Raw genomic sequence first — 18,254 nt, 5'->3', positions numbered from 1 at the left:
TGAGCAGGGCCCTCCCTACCCTTTGTTTTCATGACTGCATTTATTTTGTGTATCTTGTATGACCTGTTTAACATTAATAATAATGATAACAATAATAATACTGAACCCAGTTTGTGAAGGCATAGCTCGACATTGTACACACATATTTCCATGAAAGGTTTGTTTTGATTATCCTCAGTTACCTATTTATTGTTAATAGCAATTCTTTTAAACAAGTTTACACATACAGTGAAATACACATGGTCCTAACCAGTGGTCGAAGTGGACATTTAGAAGTGACGGTATGTGAATGGTTAAATATGACTGCAATAGGAGAAGTGACAGTATGACATACCACCATACTCCTTGAGTCTATTAGAGACTCAAATTTATTGCACCAAATTAACACTTGACATGTTCACTATTTAATAATTAGGAGATTCTTATATCTCATATCTAACACAATTTAGTTAATAACTACACATAGTGAAAGTAGTTTTCTTTCACTATATAACTATATAAGTGAATATATAAACACATATCCCCCTAATGACTCCTCAATTTTTCCTCTGGTGGTATAGTTATAATTAATAACATACATGTCTGTTACTAAGGAATGATCATCATGTTTAAAATATACTTACCATGATAGATAGTCCCCTCCGAGTATTAGATCTATTCAGATATGTGTGTTATGTTTTAACACATTTTTCTAATGACAAGGTAAGATCGTGGGCCATATATCGCTATATCTCAAAGATTGTGTTGAAACAATATTTTCTTTTTAATAAAACCTTTCAATTAATTTCTATTACAACCTCCGCTGCACGGAAGATATTGTCTTCATGTCCGGCGGAAGAAACATTATCCTGGTTGCTACAACATTACTATGTTACTAAGGATGATGTCAGAGCAAGGGGAGGGTTCTTTAACTTAAATAGCCAATGGAGCCGTACCATCGGCTTGCCTAGTGAAAGCTATTAGCGAAACGCGCGTCGGTGGACGCTGCGTTTACTGCAGAGCTCTTTGAAATATATTCCTCAATTATTATTAAATATAGATAGCCTCAGACCCTAAGATCAGATAGGAATCAGTTATAAATACCTATATTAATACAGCTGACTTAGACTCCTGTCAGACTTTAACAGCATTTCAGTAGCGGTATATAACAACCTTATGCTAAATCCAACAGCCGCTATCACGTTGACAAGGCGTCATTTCTATACCTGTCTGAAAGTCTCTCTCCGATATTTTAAATCAGATATATATGTTTACCTATATATGTATTTTGGAGAAGATAGTAACAGTAAATTATGCTGTAGCGCACACAGGGAATTCTGTTAATTGGAGTTCTATATATGCATCTAGTTATTTGCGTAATTAGCAGCATTATCTACACAGGTTGCATTTAGGACTTTTCAGTGTTCAGTCAGCGCTGTATGGGGCACATTTATCAATATTCACATAAAGTGAAAAGTAGTTTTCAATCCTTATCGCAATGATAAGGATTGAACTATTTCTCACATTTATGTACAGCCCTGCACAGAAACAGCAGTTCCGAAAAACTGCTGTTTCAGTTATAAAAAAAATCATACTTACCCCCCTCTTCGGAAGCGCTGTCTCCGGGTCTTCTCTTCACTCTTCAATTGCGCATGTCCAGTTACAAGAACTGGACATGCGCACACAGATCCCCTCTCTGTCTCTGCAACGATAGTTGCAGAGAGAGCGTGCTGAGTGACAGGGAGGGATCATGTGATCCCTCCACACAAGCGCTGTCCAGCTCTGCTCTTCGGAGCAGAGCTGACAGCATTAGATTTCTTCAATTCCGATGATGTACGCCAGCTTCTACATTAACATGACAAGTTCCCGAAAAAAATGTTTTTTCGGGACTTGTTAGATTGCGGCCAGAAGCAGTCACCATACTGTTATATGGTGACTGCTCCCAAAAACGATCTGAAGTGAAAAGCAGTCATTTTCATCAGTCATCAGTGCGATGGGACTTTAATAAATTTGCGTTGGACACTTTCTGGACCAAATTACACGGTAAGTGCACGATAGTGCAATACCGTTTTTTCTTAAATATGCCCCTATGTGCGGTTTGCAGTTAAAGCAACTCAATTTCTTCCATTCAGATCTCGGAAGTAGAATGTTTGGAGGCTATAACATAATTTGAATTAAAAGGGATATATTCCAAAATAAGAGTCTAATAACATGGTATTTATCCATCATAATTATAAATATGCTATGTAGCAATTCAAAGCAGTAACGCGGTCAGACAAGTTATTGTCTATTTTACCAGTTTATCTTTATTTCAATGTGATCTTCAATGTACACTTTTTAATATTTCGCTACTAGAATGTTTTAACAAAGTAATAAATGAAATTATTCTTAACAGTGCTTAAATATAATGTAAATACATATGTCCACAGTGAGTGCCCCAGATGATCATTTCTTTTTCTTTCTCTCCCTCTTTATTTGTGGTATATACCACCATACTTGCCTACTTTCTTCTGTAGTAAGGAGATAATATTGTGGTTATCCATCTGGCATATTCTGACCCAGAAGGGTATGTCTAGGTCTAGGACAATCTGCTACTCCTGCAGCGCCCTCTACCTAACACTCCACAAGCAACAACTGGTACATTTAATGATGCTTTACCTAAAACAAATGTGGTATGGTGACACCAACCAAAAATAAAATGTAAGTGGAGGCTTATTCACTAAAGTATTTTACTTGTTTTTGGATTTTGATTTCTATTTTCTAACCACTACACATGCATTTTCATGTATATTAAGTGACCCCCTTAATTAATAAAAGATCACAGGAGATCAAGTTCTGCTTGTTCTATTTATTTTGTTCACATATTCCACTTATCTATGTTTATACAAATTACTTATTTTTTTAGAGTTTTCATTATGTAATATGTTCATAAGTGGGCTGATCCACTGGCACAAAAAGTAGGTCACCTTCGTTCATCACATCAGTCATATTTTCTGATTGACGTCTACGTCTGTAACCTGCAGCAATTAAAAATAAGAGTTTATTAGATTATACCTATTTTTCCTATAGCCACAAAAACATTGTCCCGGTTCAGGAGTTTGGATCCTAGGTTTTTCTAGATTAGCAGTATTCCAGGTGAGGCATGAAGTCTAACGGGAAGACAGTTTTCACCAGGAACCGCCACAAGGTGGTTTAGTCATAGCTACGTCTACCTCGCAGGTCGCAACCCTCAGTAAGAGTACCATGGGAAACCCTTTAGGGAATATACAGAAATGGTCAGCGATAGCAGACAGCACTGGGAGAGGAGAACTTGCTAGAAGATGAGAGATTGCAGGCAGCAGGTAACACAGGAACGCTGAAACAGCTAAAAGAAGAGTATTCCCAGATTTACCTCTGGGATGGTGGAGAACGCACGGAGGTATTACAGACACGGACTTCAGGTAACACAGGCACGCTGAAACAGCTGAAAGAGGAGTAGTCTGCGGACTGCAGACTGCAGATTTACTACTGGGATGGTGGAGAATGCACGGAGGTCTTACAGTCATGGACTTCAGGTAACACAGGCACGCTGATACAGCTGAAAGAGGAATGATCTGTAGAAGGCAGGATCTCCAGTTGCAGCAATAAGCAGAAGAGAGCCAGGTCCAGCACCTAGAGGAAGGTGACTAAAAGAACAGGCACCAGGGGGTAAATGTATTATGGTCCGATTTTTCCAACTCGCCGGAAATCGGCGAGTTGACAGCTAAAATTTAAAGCGGTGCTGGCTTGTAAAGGTTGTAAGCTCAGGTTGGGCTGTGAGGGGTAATGCCCCAAGTAAGGGGACTCTCTTATCATCAAATTCAAGTTTGACAAGAGCCATTGAGGCCCAAAAGTAAGAAGCAACAATTAAGCACAACATGGAGGGGTTGGGAACCCTGTACTGGGTCTTTGATGATCTGAGGTTGTAGTTTATGTGTGAGCTACGATGCATAAAAGGACAAACAGAGCCAGGCACATTTCCAAGAAAAAAGGATATGAAAGGAAGGTCATTATAAGGAGGGTCTTTGAAGTTTTATAGATCTTATAACTGTAGACCATTTACTGGGAGCCCTCTGAGGTCTTGGAGTTGCAGCAGGCATGTCGCTGGTGGATGGTAGGGACAATTCTGGTGGGTGTCCTGAGGCAAGGTCAATATTTTGGAGCAGGGATTGAGCTTTGGAAAGAGTCAATGCAGAAAGTTGTTGGTCTTTGTGCCATAGTGGGAGGCGCAAGGAAAAGCCCTAGCAGTAGTGTACATTATTACTCCAGAGAACCTGGGTTACCGGTCCAAGACCTCTTTGCCTGGTCAGAGTGGTTGGAGACAGAGCCTGAAATATCTGTAAGTTGGGACTCTCATTTGTTAGGGAATGCAGTTTCCTAGCTCCACAAAGGATTATTTCCTTGGTCATATAAAAGTGGAGGCGTAGAATGACATCTCTAGACTGGTTTTGGTCCGATGATCGAGACAGGTGTTCCCCCAGAACCTCAGGTGCCAGTTTTTAACAAAGATTCTTAAAGTATCGATTTAGATGTATTGGCTCACCTGACTCAGGGATCCCTTTTATGCTCAGATTGTTCCATCTGGTGAACTTGTATAGAGGAAAAGAAAAAGAACAAATGTGTTTGAGGTGGTGCACTTAGTACTCTCTTATTTTATATTTTATATCTTCAACGTCTATTTACTTTGATTAAAAATGAACCTTTATTTATTTGTACATTAAAATATATTCATTATAAATCAGCGAAATATAAAGAAAAAATTGTGCAATGTGAATAAAACAAAAATTGTGAATTAAAATTGGGTGCACTTATTTTAATTTTTGTCTTTTGTTTAGTTATAATGCAGTACTCAGACTTAATGATAAGGAAAATAAAATTGTTCTTTTAGGGTTTATATCTCCTTTTTCATAACTTGATGTCTTTCCTTTCATAGAAGTTTTAGAAGTCCAACCCTTCAACTTGCATTGCTACTATCCATATTGTACACTCTGGAAACTCAAAAAGTCTCCTAACAATATGTACAATTGTATCTGTTTGTATCTTCTGGTTAGGGCCATCTAGCAGTGGGCTGTATATCTATTTCTGCTTAGTAATAGGGATTTTCTAGCTGCCTCCTTAAGCTCCCCTCTTAGTCTGGGCTTATTAGGAGCTATATTTTTATGTGAGCTGATTTACTAGTTGCCTGCCAGTTGCTTGAGGCAGTGGCGGATTGGGGGATGGGGGGGGGAGGATTGGGTCAATTGGACCTCCTAGTCAGCCAATCAGAATATAAAGGAGGGGAGTGATTATGCTAACTCCCCTTCCCCCCTAAAAATTAAGTCTAAGTCCGCACCTGGCTCTGTGCTTAATCAGAGCTATATTACCCTAACCTCTTTTGTCCGCATATTGCTGCCATAGTCTCTTATATTTCCATAGAGATATATAAATTGCAGGAAACGTGAACACCATTCTTTTTGAGTCTAAATACTGCATTATAGCTAAACACAAGACAGGAGTTAAAATAAGTGCAATTAGCATTTTTAATTCACAATTTTTATTTTATTCACATTTGCCAATTTTTTTCTTTATATTTCACTGTTTTATAATGATTATATTTTAATGTATAAATAAATAAAGGTTAACTTTTAATCAAACAAAATAGACGTTAAAGATACAAAATATAAAATAAGGGAGTACTAAGTGCACAACCTCCAACAAATTTCTTATTTTTCTTTTCTTCATTGGAACAGTAATACTTTAGTGGTGCACCCCATATCTAAGAAAGGAAAAAATATCTCACAATTAGAATATAGGGTAAAGTAACCCTCTATAATTGGTGTGACTGAGAAAACCTTAATTCTTTCTCCGAACTTATATAGAGGCCAGTTCATTTCTGATATGTAGAATATCATGCTCCATTCCAGTCTGCAAGGTCACGAAGGCTTCCAGCCTTCTCCCCACTTGGTCGGTATGGTCCGCAATGGAGCTTACCTCAGTACACAGATAGTGAACAATTTCGGCGTGCATCGAAGACTTGACCTCTTTCATTTCCTGTATGAGTGTCAGAAAGTCTCGTCTGGTGATAGGAGCTGTGTCATTGTCCTCGGAATCAGAAAGAGGAATTGGGATTTGTCTGTTTGAAAAGTACTGAGGAAGGCCTTTGGTATGGGATTTTCTACCTTTAGGCATGTTGACTGAAGGAGAAATTGCCTTGCCCAGAAGTATGTGTAAAGTGAGGTATATTAGACCCGAATGTAGTAGCTAAGTAAAATACAGAAGGTATGCCCACTTGGAAAGGAGATATCCCACAGTGGAGAGACAAGAGAGTAGGCCCTAGTAGGGAATCATTGGGGGATCGGGTAGCCAGTCACTCCTCCTCCTGCCAGGGAGTCTGCTACATGAGGTCAAGTTTCATGAAAAGCATATTCATCCAGCCAGAATGCAGAGTTATAGAGTGCCTAATGGGCCATATAATCCAGTCATACAGCAATGTTGGTCAGGGGGTCAGAGGGTTGTAGTCTTGTATGAACTGTGTAAAGGGTAGTAATAGGGTAACCTAAGGAGGTTAAGAAGGCGGTTGAGGAATATTATAAGCTTGTCTAAAGAGGAGGGTTTTTAGAGAAAGCTTAAAGATTTCAAGACAAGAGGAAAGTCTTATTGTGTGAGGGAGGAAATTCCACAAAATGGGTGCAGTCCAAAAAAAGTCCTGTAACCGGAAATGGGAGGATGTGATGAGAGTGGAAGAGTGATGCAGATCTTGTGCAGAATGGAGGTGTCAAGTTGGTAGATATTTTGAGACAAGTGAGTAGATGTATTTAGATGCAGTTTTGTTGAGGCCTTTTATGTTAGTAGAAGTATTTTATATTAGATTCCGTAAAAACAGGCAACCAAGGTAGAGACTGACACAGTGGCTCAACAGAGGATGAATAAGGAAAATCAATCTAGCTGCTGTATGCAAAATCTGCTTCAGGTGTAGATAGAGAACAGCAGAGGACTTAGTACTGAGCCTTGTGGTATTCGAACTGATAAGAGAAGCGGAGCAGAGGTGGATCGAGAGAAATTAACACTGAAAGAGCTATTAGAGGAATGATGAGAACCAGGATAGGACAGTGTCTTGAAGAACTAGGGATTGTAGCATTTGTATAAGAAGAGAGATCCATGAGAAATAGAAGAGAGTAATAGCCTTTAGTTTTAGCAGTGATCAAATAATTAACAACCTTAGTCAATGCAGTCTCTATGGAGTATTGTGAACTAAAGCCTGACTGAAGAGGATCCAAAGTATGTGAGGTGACTTTAGGCATTACGCTCTATATAAGCTTGGAGGGGCATGGAAGCTGGGAGATGGGGTGGTAATTTGAGAGGGAGTTTGAGTCAGAACTTTGTTTTTTCAGAATAGGAGTAATCACTGCGTGCTTGAATGAGGACAGGAGACAGGGATCTACCGATTTGTGAGGGAATAAGAAGTAGGAAGATAAAAAGAGATACTTTATCTTCGTTTGTGGGATCAAATGAAGAGAAGGTACCTTATCTTTGTGGAGTTTGTATGTTCTCCCCATGTTTGCGTGGGCTTCCTCCTTGTGCTCCGGTTTCCTACCATACTCCATAAACATACTGGTAGGTTAATTGGCTGTTATTAAATTGCCCTTAGTCTCTCCGGGTCTGTGTGTGGGTGTGTGTGTGTAAGTTAGGGAATTTAGATTGTAAGCTCCAATGGGGGCAGGGACTGATGTGAATGAGTTCTCTGTGCAGCGCACCGGAATTAGTGGCGCTACATAAATATATAGATGATGATGATGAGGGTATCAGAGGGTGCTGAGAAGGAATTGAGCTGGTTGCTAGTCGAGGAAGAAGATACAATTTCTAGTCTGATCTTATCAATCTTCTTGTCGTAGAAAGCAAAATCCAGGGAACTGATAGTGGTCAGAGGGTTTGACATTAAATTAATAGAATTCACATTTAAAAAACACAATTATTTCCCCCCAAACAGTCCTGTCATTAATTTAACAACGTTAACATTTATTAAATAGGGTTTCCCCCCGTGCTCAGCCCCTCACTAAATAAATAGGCCTCAACTCAGCCCCATATTTATTACTTACTTAACATTAAATAATAGCCCCATCACACCACCCTAAATTAATAGGGAACGCCATTTAATAGTCTACAGCACTAAATGAATAGTCCCTACCATCACTCCAGCAATAAACAGCCACTACCCTTGCCCACTTACTACAGTAATAGACCTACCCTCACTCCACTTATAAATAGCTCCCTTCCCACATTGAATTAAGAGACCCAAAGACTTACCTTATTTTATGCTGAGGTGCTCCTCTGTCTTGTCCCTTGCTGTTCTACTGCATGTATTAGCATGCCCATGTATACAGAGCTGTCTAAAGAAATCTGCTGCCTATGGCCTTGTAGGTGGAGTAAGAAGGAAGCAACCATTGGGAAGGTGGGGAGTAGAGGAGACAGCCAACAGTGAAGAGGGAGGAGGCAGCCGTTGGGGAGGTGGGGAGGAGAGGAGACAGCCAACAAGAAGGAGTGAAGAGGCAGCCATTGGGGAGTTGGAGAGGAGAGGAAGCAGTCAACAAGGAGAACAGAGGAGAATGCAGCCAATGAGATGGTGGTGGGGGGGGGGGTGGGCGAACCAACCACCAGCTCCGCTCCATGTGAGATGGAGCTGGGCCAATCAGAGATCTGGGGGTGGGGCTGTCACTGTGTAAAGCAGTCTGGCAGCAGAAAGCAGAATATGAAAGTAGAAGAAGGCTCCATCACCCAAACAGCATCTACTATACAAATATATGGACCTATTTCAGTTTGAAGGCCTGAAGCTGCAGCTCCATCAGGCCCATTATTAATCTGACCCTGCTTGTAGGCTCACATCACTATTATACATAAAGAAGGGAAGGTCCCGTCCCTGTGCCCGAGTCACAAGCTGATTTCATTACCTAATGTAGATGTGACCAATTGGGCTTTGTGTCTGTGATAACACCACCAAGGTTATCCACCTAATACATCTAATTCCACAGTCGAACACACCATCTATTATTTTATCAAAAAACGCCAAAAGGCCTTTGATATAATAGATTGTAATACTATTTGTCTTGCTGGGCACCTGGGACTAGGCTCGCTGGGACTACACCGAATTCTTGCTCTGTAGAAAAAACTCATGACTAGTGGTAAAATCAACAGTTCTCTATTAGAGTTTGTAGATATTACAAATGGTACCAAATAGGGATGCCTATTATCACCACTTATTTTCATACTTTGTATTGAAGCTCTGGTGACATCAATTAGAGCAAACCCTGACATATCTGTAATATGGATTGGTGACACCGAGCATAAATTAGTGCTCTTAGCGGACAGTTTAGTAGACTTGATTCCAAATATACTGGTCAAGTTTCAAAGATTTGTCAATATATCTAATTTGAAAATAGATTGCTCAAAGGCAGTGGAGCTTAATTTATCCACTTTCTATCACAGAACATGTGTATGTTCAAAAACGCTGCATCCATATGGAAAAAGGTTATCTCTACATCCAAAGAGATTATGTGGGGGGAGGGGGTGGGGGTGGATATGCAATGGATGATAAAGGATTAATGCTCAAAGTTATATTGTGTTTGGAATGCTAATAGACTAGTTTGAACCAGTATTTAGTTGGGAAGACACTTAGGCAGCTTTTGGAGAGTTGACCCTTACGCTTGGAGAGCATCGTTTGAATCGACCTATGACCTGCATTATACTGGACTGTCCTAAATCCTGAACCAATGGAAAAATGCCATGACATCACCATTGTTTTTTTTTATGTAACCCAAACTGTATATAAACCAGGCACTGTGACCATCATTCAGTGTACTTTGACCACAGACTTCAGGACTGAATGACTGTATGCTGTATCCAGTGCGCTGCATATGTATTGACTGTACTTTATTTTATTTAATTGTTATTTGTTACATCTTGCTATTAAATCTCTTTTGTGTGTTGGAACCACATTGATCGCAGCCGTCAATATTTATTAATAGCGACTAAACAAACATAACAAAGTTTAATGCATAACCTCTGTACTTTTTTGTATAGTTTTCAATAAAGAAAGATTGCATAAAAATATATTTTATCCAGTTTGCTAGCAAGTGAAAGACATATGTCATTTTGTTACCTATCTATTATACCTAATTTCCTATTGCCTTTTCAACCTATACAAGGTACCTATCCAATAAGAGAGAAATTTGTCATATTCTCTATGTCAAGTGACTCCTCTGATTTGGTTATGGACAGGAGGATGAAGTGATATGAGTGGATCAGAGACATCCTTGAATGGGGTCTTCCCCACCCATTGTAACATAATGAGTTTTCCTGCAGTTAAAAGAATCAATAAAATGTAAGGGGTGATATTGGTATCTACCCTCCAAGGATTTATGTTACCTCTGAGTAATACTAATAGGCTTTTGTCTAATATAGTAATAATTGTTATTATCCAGTATATCCTTTATAGGGCACCACAAAGGACCCACTGCGCCATGCCAAAAGCACACAATAAAACAGTACATATCATTACAGGAAAATACAATGAACACATAGCAATACAAGTCACAGCACATGGCAATGAGGTGCAAGGGGGTATATTCAGCACAAGCTGAAAACTGTGTCCATGAGGGTGAGCGTGGCTAACAGACTCAGAGCCACTGATTGAGGTTTGAAGACAAGGGAGGCAGGGCAGAGAGCCCAGGGAGGAGGTGCAAAACATAGTTGGCGTGCAGAAGGCATAGTTACGGCATAGGTAATTAACAGTGAAGCAAAGGAGGGAAGAGTACCCTGCCTGCTAGAGCTTACAGTCTGAAGGGGAAAGGGCAGACAAACAGATGACACATGGGGGTGAGTCAGTGTAAGGGAGCAGTGGAGCTGGAGAGGGTTTTGTACGTTAGGATGAGGAGTTTGAAGAGGATTCTGTAGGGGAAAAGGAGCCAATGTAAGGCCTGGCAGAGAGGGGAGACAGAAGTTAAACAGTGAGAGAGGAAGATCAGTATTGCTGCATTATCAAGAATATATTGAAGAGGAGCGAGACAGGAGCAGGGGAGGCCAGTAAGGAGAAGGTTGCATTAATCAAGGTGAGAAATGAACAATGAAAGGATTAGAGTTTTGTTGGCATCATGGGAGAGGAAGGGTCTGATCCTGTAAGCGACAGGATGGGCAAGAGATAAGATGTGGGGGGGTGAAGGAGAGAGAGGAGCCAAAAATGACGCAGATGCAATGGACTTCGACGTGACAGAGGAAATAGTGGTGTTGTCACCAGTGATGGTGAGGTGGGGAGGAGACTCTTGAGAGAGAGAACACAATGAGTTCAGTTTTGGTCATGTTAAGTTGGGATATCCAGGAGAAATTGACAGAGAGGCAACATAAAACTTGATAGAGGGAGGGAACAGAAGAGGCCATCTCTATCAAATATACCACACACTACAGCTAAATTTTCATGCTAATGCTGACATGTTGAGGTCACACTAACTTTAATATTGATGTCTTTTACTCAGCAGAATACTACACAAAACCACTTTTCAGTAGGGAACACACAGGAGTCGTATTTTAGGAATCTTCCATTGTGTAGCTCCCATTATGAATACACTAATTCTATATCAGGAATTATACCCCATAGATATATGCACTAAATATTTTAAAAAACATGCATGTTCATGAATTACAGCAATAAAATGTGGCAAATTAGCATATATGATTCATTCATTTTTAATTAAAAAATCATATACTCCAAAAATAAATCTTCATTACGTAAATATAAAGTAACCAATCCTATTTCAACTGTCACATTGCTGTGTGTTGTTGGATTCCTTGCCTGTAGTTTATTTTATTCATTCAATCTACTGAAATCCATTTAAACATGAGGAAAACCCCGTCTATGGCATGTGTTTTTGCATATGTGGTCCAGTAGACATACTTTTGGCCACTAGGTGGAGCACACATATAACAATCTTTTTTTTTTGTTGTTTAAACCAGTGGTTCCCAAACTTTTGCAGTTCGCAGCACCCTTAGAGTCTCCAAATTTTTTCAAGGCACCCCTCCAAAATAATTACTGAGCATTCCTGTTTTAGAAGTAGTTGGGTCAAAAAATTGTAATAAGTATTTAGGTCAGGACAGAAATACTTATTTAGTTGTATGCAAAAATGCCCCCTCTGCATCCAGACACTCTGCCCCCTCTGCAACCAGGCACACTGCCCCCTCTGCATCCAGACACACTCCCCCTCTGCATTCCAGACACTCTGCCCCCTCTGCAACCAGGCACACTGCCCCCTCTGCAACTAGGCACACTGCCCCCTCTGCATCCAGACACACTGCCCCCTCTGCATCCAGGCACACTGCCCCCTCTGCATCCAGGCACACTGCCCCCTCTGCATCCAGGCACACTGCCCCCTCTGCAACCAGGCACCCTCCTCTGCCCTCTCTCACGTTATCACCCTCCTCTGCCCTCTGTCCCCCTACTCTGCCCTCTGTCCCCCTCCTCTGCTCTCTGTCACACTGTCTCCCTCCTCTGCCCTCTGTCAAGCTGTCCCCCTCCTCTGCCCTCTGTCCCCCTCCTCTGCTCTCTGTCCCCCTCCTCTGCCCTCTGTCCCTTTCCTCTGCTTTCTGTCCTCCTCCTCTGCCCTCTGTCCCCCTCCTCTGCCCTCTGTCCCCCCTCCTCTGCCCTCTGTCCCCCTCCTCTGCCCTCTGTCCCCCCTCCTCTGCCCTCTGTCCCCCCTCCTCTGCCCTCTTTCACGCTGTCCCCCTCCTCTGCCCTCTGTCCCCCTCCTCTGCTCTCTGTCCCCCTCCTCTGCTCTCTGTCCCCCTCCTCTGCTTTCTGTCCCCCTCCTCTGCTCTCTGTCCTCCTCCTCTGCCATCTGTCCTCCTCTGCCAGCTGTTCCCCTCCTCTGCCCCCCTCCTCTGCTCTCTGTCACGCTGTCCCCCTCCTCTGCTCTCTGTCCCCCTCCTCTGCTCTCTGTCCTCCTCCTCTGCCCTCTGTCCCTTTCTTCTGCTTTCTGTCCTCCTCCTTTGCCCTCTGTCCCCCCTCCTCTGCCCTCTGTCCCCCTCCTCTGCCCTCTGTCCCCCCTCCTCTGCCCTCTGTCCCCCTCCTCTGCCCTCTGTCCCCCCTCCTCTGCCCTCTGCTCCCCTCCTCTGCTCTCTGTCACGCTGTCCCCCTCCTCTGCCCTCTGTCCCCCTCCTCTGCTCTCTGTCCTCCTCCTCTGCCCTCTGTCCCTTTCTTCTGCTTTCTGTCCTCCTTTGCCCTCTGTCCCCCCTCCTCTGCCCTCTGTCCCCCCTCCTCTGCCCTCTGTCCCCCCTCCTCTGCCCTCTGTCCCCCTCCTCTGCCCTCTGTCCCCCCTCCTCTGCCCTCTGTCCCCCTCCTCTGCTCTCTGTCCTCCTCTGCTACGATCCCTCTCACTCTGCCCCACGCCAGGCACCAGCCATAGAAAAAAGAAAGAAAACAGAAACTTACCAATCTGCGCGGCGCCGGGACCCAGCAGCCTCCTCTCTCCCGCAGCTGTAACTGACGTCATTCAGTGACAGCTGTGGGAGAGAGGAGGCTGCTGGGTCCCGGCACCGCGCGGATTGGTAAGTTTCTGTTTTCTTTCTTTTTTCTAGGGCTGGCCCGCGGCACCCCAGTGACAGCGCCGCGGCACCCCTGGGAGCCGCGGCGCACACTTTGGGAATCTACGGTTTAAACTGTACATGGCAATAATGTGCAATAAGCTTATCTGGAATAAACTGTAGGATCACAATTGTTTCCCCTACAGCGTACAAAAGACAATAAATCTCTATGAAGAATGGACTAAAGTCCAGGAACTGATCTATTTGTTTGTTTGTAAATAATATGTAAGTTTAATGGGCATTTTACTCTGCAGAATGCTACATAAAATAACTTTTCAGTAATTGGATGCTCGTAAATTACAGCAATTAATGTGAAAAAATAGTTATCATATATGATTGATGCATGATTCATTCATTTTTATTAAAAAAAAATCATATACTCCAAAAATAAATCTATCATGTAGATGCCTCTATGCTTTTCAGTTGTGATAAATATAGTGCATGTGCATTATGAATACACATAGGGCCTCATTAAGAGCTAGAAACCAAATGGAGCCATACTGCACAGTTGCGGGGACTGGCAACTTTAAAGATTTACATTTGGGAGGGGGCGTGTCCTAGCTCTTCTCTAAACTACAGTGTAAAAATAAAGCTTTCCAGTATTTGTGTGCTACATGCAAAAGCAGAAAGTATTTTCCCTGCATGCAGTAAAATAAATAAATTAATTTGCATCTCTTGCATTGCAGCATGGTTTGTCCAGGAGCAAATTTGCTCCTTATTTTCTGCTTTGCTCTTAACTTTAAATGATGATAAACTTATTGATTGAGGCATCCATGACATGGGGAGAGAGCAGGAAAGGGCTGGCAAATTTTAGCCCCCCCAAAAATGCAGGTGGCCCAGTGACCCAACCTAAGGTAGTGTTACGATATTTACCTTGCCACGCTCCCCCGCCGCTCCGTCGTACCCGGAAGCCGCACTTCCGGGTTCAGCGATCACGTGACCGCTACCTAGGGCGGTCACATGATCACCCAGGGCGGGGAATTCAAATGGGACTCTGCATAAAAACCTAGCTCTGACACTTGGAGAGTGTCAGAGCAACTTACCAGTTCCTGGCTCCTGATTCCTGTGTCCTTCCTTGTTCCTGCTTCGTGTGTATTGACTCCCAGTGTACCGACCCGGCTTGTTCACTCTTCTGGATTCCGTTGTCCTCTGTGTACCGACCCGGCTAGCTGACCTCGCTTCTGTTCTTGTGACCCGTGTACCGACCCGGTTTGATTGACTCCGAGACCGCTTCCTGATTCTGTCTGCATTGCCTGCCTGTGTACCGACCCGGCCTGTCCGACTACTCTCATCTCGCTCCTGCTCCGCTGTACTACACCTTGGGGCAAACCTGAGGACCACGACCTGCGACTCCTGGCAGCAAAGCCCATCCCGCCTTGTGGCGGTTCTTGATGAATACCGGGGAGATCGTTAGACTCCGCACCTCAGGTAAGCCAGCGTTAATCAAGGTTAGTAGAGAATCCAGTAAATCCGTTACAGGTAGCCCATTATGGGACCAGCCCGATGGGCAGATGCCCCTCTGCCTCCCAGCCCAGCCTGCCCCTGGAGAGAAGGCGTACCTAAGAATCTGACAATTAAATCAACTGAAATTCTGCAATTGTGAAATAGCACTGTTCTCACACTTTGTACTAGTATTGAGGGTCACTAATGTAAACTCTGTTTTAGTTCTTGTATCCCCCAAAGGCTGAATCCTCCAGAGGCTTGAGAACAAGTGTACCATAGAGCAGGGTGAAATTCAGATGTCAGAAGGTTCATTGCAGCCAGCACTTAATTGGTTGGCAGCATCCAGCAAGGTTCCGCTTTCAGTGAGATCACTCCCACTGGTCCCTGCTGGGCTCTGCCATTGGCGGGATACAAGTGCTGATATGGAAGTTATGGTGGGAATTTCAATTGGAATGTCTCCCTCCAATAGAAAAAGTTAAATTATTGCTTCAAAGTCTGTGATCACCTTATGACAACATCCTTCATCAATGTCAACTTTTATTAAAATTATTAGCATTTAGTTATATAATGGCAGCATCTTTCACAGTACTTTGCAATTTACTTGTTTCTCCTAAAATACTGGTTGGTCGAGCCTCATTTATAACTGGATTAAGTCTTGAGATTGAGGGGATATCTGGGCTGACTTTATTACATGTCATTATTGTAATTGAATGTTTTTATTGCATAGGTGGAATGCCCTCTATAAATGGGAATTTCCTTATAAAGTTACCTGGAAGGTACAAAAGGTGACCCACTTAAAGTATAGTCCAACATCCAACCTCCACCACCTCCAAGGACATGTAAAAATCAAATACTTGCCAACCCAGAAACACTCCCTCCCCACTGAAGCTCATGTTAAAACCTTGTCATGCAGCACACTCAATAAGAAAAACATGAGGCACCTAGTTCTGATTCAACAGGGGACACTCCATCTACGGTGTCTCACTAAGCTCATCCCATCCGAAGCTTGTGCACCCAACTTAGACAATGCAATCTTGATGCACTAATCCGTGGACATCCACAAACAATTTGTTTTAGTTGGCCTAAAATAGTTCTGAAAAGTTTTGGCTTCAACGGCTGCTGGCAGCTCTTTTTTAGTAAAATTAGATTAAATATTTTAACAGACATAACTATTAAAAGATGTATCATTATTTTTACAGTTAGTTTGGTTTGAGCATTGCAAGCGGTACTTGTACAGACATTTATTTTAACGACAATATCAAGTAATAAACAGTGGCTGCTATGCTGTTCGTGCTGGTTTTAATTTGTTTAAAGAGTCAAATGTGCTATTTCCTCCTATTGAACACATTGCAAACAGATACATAATATTTCATGGTTGAGTCATTCAGGCACCATAAAAAACAGACTTTGCAGCAGACTGTTCAGTGTTTTTTAAATCAAACCACAGTTATCCACTTAGAACAACCGGGTAAATGAGATTTAAGCTGTTATGGACAGGAAGTGAAATCACATGTTTCAGCACATCCACAAACATTACAGGAAAGCAAATCTGGACAAAAACTGTCCATGTAGAAGCCTGCCTAGACATGTCTAAACCAATCAACCAAACTCCCAATCTGCCATTTTGATCAAATCGCCTAATTTTTACTAGTTTACATGGCAATTTGCAAGCCTAATTTTTTCACCTAGTTTATTAAAGACAATTTGCCATGTCAATCCTCGGTCTTTCAAACCTCGAAAAAAATGGATTTCACAATTACAGAAATCATCGATTTATGCACTGGGAACAGCAAGGTGAACATAATAAGGGGACATAATCGCCCTAGAAATAAACTCACTGGCAGTGGCATACACTGAATTGGCTGGCTCCACAGAAAAATTTGATGAAGTGTGCCAGCAATCTGCCCAGGTGGCTCCCGCTCACACTCAGGGGTGCCCATGTACAGTGATGTCCAGAACTGAAAGCCCCTGTATGGCCGTCCCCCTTCCATGGGGACCTTCTGGATTGGGTGGACCAGCATTGCCAGTCACCCCTCACTGTCAGGCCCTATAGCAGCCGCATGAGCTGATATGGGAGGTTTCCGCCATTGCTCTATTATCTGGAATGCTTGTGCTATAGGTGTTTCTGAATAGGTTTTTTGCCCATAAAGTGGAGCACTGTGTATAAAATCTACCAATCAACATTTAAAAAATGTCCCCAGTTTGGTGTGGTCACAACAAAAAGACATGTTCCCTGCAAACTCCTCATGAGGACAGTCAATAACTCATTATTGGGGTTCACCCTTCCATAAACCTAACACCTTGCTTCATAAATAGGGTCCCCCTTGACCTGGGACCAGAGGAAGGTGCTCGAAGCTCAAGAATCCTCACAGATCCTGTACTCCATATTTAAGGTCTACCTCTCTCGATGAGTGCCATTGCACGCAGCTTTTTAGCCAGTGATTTGTTGTATAGCGGCAATCCCTGCCCACTCCTAGATGAGGTATTGGAGGCAGGTGAAGCTGGCTTTAGGAAGTCTGCCAGAAGGCAGCCATAGTGCGCCAACATACAGGTCAGATCTTCGCATCTAATTGGCTCTTGCTCCACTGGTGGAGTCAATTACCAATTTAACACTATTCTGAGTCAATCCCCTTTCTGGATTGATATAACTGGACCCTAAAGAATCCCCTTGCGCCCAGTGTTCACATAGCCAGAGGAACAGTTTGAGGGGAAAATGGGCACTTGTTGGTTTAGAGAAGACCTTTTCTGCCCTGCAAATATTTTCTTATACAGTGTGCCTTACCTACTCTTAGGGATAACAGGCCCTGCAGCAAGATAATAGACACTTCAACTTATAAAGTCTCTCATTTACTCAGCAACAAGTTAAATGTGCCTGCACCAGTAAAGGACTCTACTGCCATCGATTGACTACATTAAAATCACAAAACAGATATCTAGCAAGTGGCATAGTCCTATCTAAGAGCTAGCTTTATTGAGTATATCTAGGACAACTAATCACAGATCGCTTTAAATACCCGCAGGGGCCAAAAGTTCAGGAACAATTGGATATGTAGCCTACTAATGTTTGGATACTATAGTGCCTGTAAAGCCCCCTACCCCCAATCTCTTCAAGGTGCCTAAGTTTTATGCACCCTCTAGTAATTTTTTCCCTGGATTGACACTGGAATCTTTTCCCCCTCTTCTTGCAGTTGGACTAGGAGTCCCCGTCAACT

This window comes from Mixophyes fleayi, chromosome 2 (genome assembly GCF_038048845.1).
Source record: "Mixophyes fleayi isolate aMixFle1 chromosome 2, aMixFle1.hap1, whole genome shotgun sequence".
NCBI lineage: Eukaryota > Metazoa > Chordata > Amphibia > Anura > Limnodynastidae > Mixophyes > Mixophyes fleayi.
Note: the sequence above shows the minus strand (reverse complement) of the source record.